A 5,273-nucleotide genomic window follows, 5' to 3' on the forward strand; every position below is an offset into this window, starting at 1 on the left:
GACCTCGACCACCAGGCCATCCCCTGCTCCCTTCCCCGTTCTCTTCACTGAAGCTCTCTTTGTCTCACCCGTCTCCCTCTCTCTCTGATGCGTCCACAGGAGGAGCATCACCCTCGCCGGAGCAAGCGCGTCCCCAAATCCGGAGCTCTCCGACACCTCCTCGCCGGATCCGGTCGTCCCCGACTCGTTGAACCCCGCCGTGCCGCCGATGCCCACTTCAAGTCTGGCCGCCGTTGCCTTCGACCCTGCGTGGTCCTCCTGCTCGCCGCCAGGTCGCCGCTCGCGTTGACTGCCTGCAGAACAACCGAGCCGCCATGTTTCCTCCCCGAGCTCCAAGTCCCCTCGCCGCTGACCCTGTTGATGCGTCGCCATCGGTCAGCAAACCCCCCTCACGGCCTCCCTGTTTCCTCCCCGGTTTCTTTCCGTCTCTGAGACCTTCTCTTTCGTTTGAACAGAGAACATGCGCCGCCTCTTTCATCTCTGTCCGCACGCCACCTCGCCGGAGAACACCGTCATGCGCCTCGATCCGCCCGTTCCCGTCAGTTCCCGCCGACCCCGTCGTCGGGACCCCCTGCCGTCGTCTCCTGCATCGCCATGGACGTGCTGCTGTTTCTGTTCTTCAGAAACCAGCAGCAGCAGCTCGCCCGGTCATCCCAGTTGACCGAGGCCCAACAGCTCCTGCCCTTCGCCAGATCCAGGCCGCCCCGCTCCAGCCTCTGCACCGAACTGGGCCTGGCCCATGGTGAGCACCCCAGCATCCTGCAGGTTCGGCCCGATGTGTGATATTTATCCTCTGTTGCAAATTTAGCTATTTATCCAGAGTTTGCAGTTTTACAAAAAAAACCCTACAAAATGGTCGAGCCATAAAGATTGATATATTGGAAGCCTATATTTGGATATCGGAAGTGTTTCGGGTGAAATCGGGATTTTATCGGTGTACCGGGAGTTACCGGAACCCCCCCGAGGATTTAATGGGCCAAGATGGGCCTTAGTGGAGAAGAGGAGGGGCGGCCAGGGCAGGCCACGCGCCCCCTCCCCCTCTAGTCCGAATTGGATAAGGAGGGGGGCGGCGCCCCCCTTTCCTTCCCCTCTCTCTCCTCCTTTCACCTTCTCCTACTCCAACTAGGAAAGGAGGGAGTCCTACTCCCGGTGGGAGTAGGACTCCTCCCTGGTGCGCCTCCTCCTGGCCGGCCGCCTCGCCCCCCTTGCTCCTTTATATACGGGGGCAGGGGGCACCTATAGACACAACAATTGATCTATTTGATCTCTTAGCCGTGTGCGGTGCCCCCCTCCACCATAATCGACCTTGATAATATCGTAGCGGTGCTTAGGCGAAGCTCTGCGTCGGTAGAACATCATCATCGTCACCACGCCGTCGTGCTGACGGAACTCTCCCTCAAAGCTCGGCTGGATCGGAGTTCAAAGGACGTCATCGAGCTGAACGTGTGCTGAACTCGGAGGTGCCGTACGTTCGGTACTTGATCGGTCGGATCGTGAAGACGTACAACTACATCAACCACGTTGTGCTAACGCTTCCGCTTTCGGTCTACGAGGGTACGTGGACACAGTCTCCCCTCTCGTTGCTATGCATCACTATGATCCTGTGTGTGCGTAGGAATATTTTTGAAATTACTACGTTCCCCAACAAGTCTTACCTCTTCCTTCTTCCGTTTCTCTCCGGTGCCATCCCTAGATCTCGGGACGAGATCTCTTGTAAGTGGGGGAGTGTTGTGACGCTCCGAGACCGACGCTTCAGATGCCTTCCATGTTTTTCGTTGTCGCCGTGTGTTTAATTTGTTGGTTGCATTTCATCATGTCTTCGATTTCCCCTCTCGTTATTGTCCAGCCTCTCCGCGCATTTCATCGACCCCCTCATGCGCGTCCGAAATCGCCCCGAACCCGATTCGGGCTGTCGTTGCCGATGGATCCGGATCATCTCCAAACATCCCCTAAATATCTTCGGTTATTTGTTTGGTCTATCTAACCTATTTTTCTCGACCGCTCGATTTAAATCGGTGGGTCCAATCTAGCCCTCTTTTGCACCTCCTACTATATGTAGACCAACCCCAGACAGCAACCCTAAAATCTAGCCCCCCTTGTCCCATCGCGCCGCCGCCGGGCATCCACCCCTCTCCTTCCTCGGGATCCATCCCGCATCCACTTCGGCCTCAGCCACCACTATCTCCATCGGGATCCATCTCGATCCACCCACCTCCTCCCTCGTTTTCTTCACCGGACCAACCAGCACCCCTCTCGATCCACCTCGCCAGCAGCCTGCTGCTCGCGCGCCGCGCCCGCAGCTCTTCTCGAGCGAGGGCCTCGCGCTACTGGAGCCCCCGCCTCCTCTCGTTCCAGGAGGAGAAGAGCCTTCCTGAGCTTCTCCTCACCTCGCCGGAGCACACCGCCGCTAGCGACCTCGACCACCAGGCCATCCCCTGCTCCCTTCCCCGTTCTCTTCACTGAAGCTCTCTCTGTCTCACCCGTCACCCTCTCTCTCTGATGTGTCCACAGGAGGAGCATCACCCTCGTCGGAGCAAGCGCGTCCCTAAATCCGGACCTCTCCGACGCCTCCTCGCCGGATCCGGTCATCCCCGGCTCATTGAACCCTGCCGTGCCGCCGACGCCCACTTCAAGTCTCGCCGCCGTGGCCTTCGACCCTGCGTGGTCCTCCTATTCACCGCCATGTCGCCGCTCACGTTGACTACCCGCAGAACGACCGAGCCGCCATGTTTTCTCCCCGAGCTCCAAGTCCCCTCGCCGCTGACCCTGCTGATGCGTCGCCGTCGGTCAGCAAACCCCCCTCGCGGCCTCCATGTTTCCTCCCTGATTTCTTTCCCTCTCTGAAACCTTTTCTGTCGTTTGAACAGAGAACATGCGCCGCCTCTTTCAACTCCGTCCGCACACCACCTCGCCGGAGAACGCTGTCACGCGCCTCGATCCGCCCGTTCCCGTCGGTTCCCGCCGACCCCGTCGTCGGGACCCCGTGTCGTCGTCTCCTGCATCGCCATGGACGTGCTGCTATTTCTGTTCTTCAAAAACGAGCAGGAGCAGCTCGCCCGCTCATGCCCGTTGATCGAGGCCCAGCAGCTCGCCCGCTCATGCCCGTTGACCGAGGCCCAGCAGCTCCTTCCCTTCGCCAGATCCAGCCCGGCCCCCTCCAACCTCTGCACCGAACTAGGCCTGGCGCATCGTGAGCGCCCCAGTAGCCTGCAGATTTGGCCCGATGCATGATTTTTATCCTCTGTTGCGAATTTAGTTATTTATCCAGAGTTTGTAGTTTTACAGAAAACCCCCAAGATTCCGCTGTCAGGACCCCGATTCCAAATCACACCGATCTAGCCTGTAACACCTCATATAACATTGCGGCCTCACGCACGGTACTCCCACGGGTGTCGCCTTACCATGGCCCGGGACCGTTTGCGCCTTTTGGCTCACGTATATGATAATGTCACTAGCATCCATATGACAAAGAACCCGGGCCGACATGGCTAGTCGTGAACCCAAAGCGGCACTAACGTATGGGGACAGGCATACATGAATCAACATCGAACGTGTCGGTCAGCAGCGTGTGAGTCCGGGCTGTAGCACTGGGCTAACAGGACTCCGGGAACCCGGGCTGTAGCAGGCTAGGCAGGACTCCGGATGTCACCGCGTGACATTTCCCCGAAGGGACAGACACAGGAACGATATGATTCACATGCCGGCCAGTCAGGTGTCCAGAGCAGTAGTGCTGGGCTAGCAGGACTCCGGTGAACCGGGCTGTAGCGGACTACTATGGCTCAAGGAGGCACCAGACTACATTTCCCCATAAGAGAGGCTGCTAAAGATAAACAACTAGATTGTCGGATCCCACACATACCAAGAATTTCAAACATACACACAATATGCTCGATATGTGCAAATACAACATGGCATCACAACAAAACTCTACAACTCAAGTACTTTATTTAAAGGGCTCCGGAGAGCCTTACATAACTCGTTCATACAGATAGGGGTCACATGACCCGACACTCAAGTCATACAATCATACAAGCACATGCGGAAGCAAACTGTCTGGGTACAGACACTAGAAAGAAAGAAGGCTTGACGAAGCCTGTCTATCTACCAAGGCCCTTCACAAGCCTAGATCACCACCTGGGTGGCGCGTCACTCGTCGTCGTCGAGTTCTACATAGAACCCGTCAGAAGGGGCGGTGTTGTCGTCTGAAAACAGTAATTAAAGCAACATGAGTACAAAGGTACTCAGCAAGTCTTACAACAGATCCTACCATACATGTTCATTCTCAAGAAGGTAGTGGGGTTATTGCAGCAAGCCAGCTTTGACTCTTGGCTAAGCTATCCTACGATACACCACTTGTGAAATAGTTTTCGCACACGAGTCCACTAATCACCATCTCAATACTCCACCGTGGATCCTCCCTCGTCATCCAACGAGAGGGCCATCCGCGGTACTCACACTTATCTTGAGGCTTTTAGTAGTATCCATTTACTTGTCTATGAACTGCATAAGCGACCAAGTAGTCCTTTACCGCGGACGCGGCTATTCGAATAGTTTCATACCCTGCAGGGGTGTACTTCGTCACACACGCTCTCACCACTTATCGTCGCTACACGACGTGTACTCGGCAACCTTCAAGCGGAAGCCCAACGTGGGTGTCGGCCACAGCCTACCTAAACACTCGAGTCTCTAGTCCAGGTTTATCGCCTATTTAGATTCCATCCGTAGGGAGTCCGGCCGAGGTTTCCACATACGGCCCCAAACGATGTGTGCAGGGTTCCCGGACACCAAACGGGCGACTCGGTACACCGTGCCACGAGCCTACCGCATCACAGCCCACCCCTTGGTCAGCGCTGTCCACGGCCTCCAGCTTACTACAAACACCAGAAACTACGTGCAACTCCTGGACGGAGGACAAGGGTGAATAAGAAGCCGAGGGGGTCCATTGGTTTCGGGCCCAATGTGTGGTAGTAGCTGAATCTTAAATCACGCATACAGATCTCAGTTCTTAGGGACGGTCTCAATGAAACAACCCACCATGTACTCCTACATGGCCTCCCATCGATACCTTTACCAAATCGTATTCAACACTTTACTCCCTTTACCGACACACACACTTTCACTCTAGTTCATCACCCTGATGAGCCAGACCTGACACAACTCTAAGCATAGCATTGTAGGAACACACCACATGGCTCAATCAACTCCTACACATGCTAGTGGGTTTCATCTAGTTGCTGTGGCAATGACAGGTCATGCAAAGGAAAGTGGGTTCA

This window comes from Aegilops tauschii, chromosome 2, assembly GCF_002575655.3.
Source record: "Aegilops tauschii subsp. strangulata cultivar AL8/78 chromosome 2, Aet v6.0, whole genome shotgun sequence".
Classification (NCBI taxonomy): Eukaryota; Viridiplantae; Streptophyta; class Magnoliopsida; order Poales; family Poaceae; genus Aegilops; species Aegilops tauschii.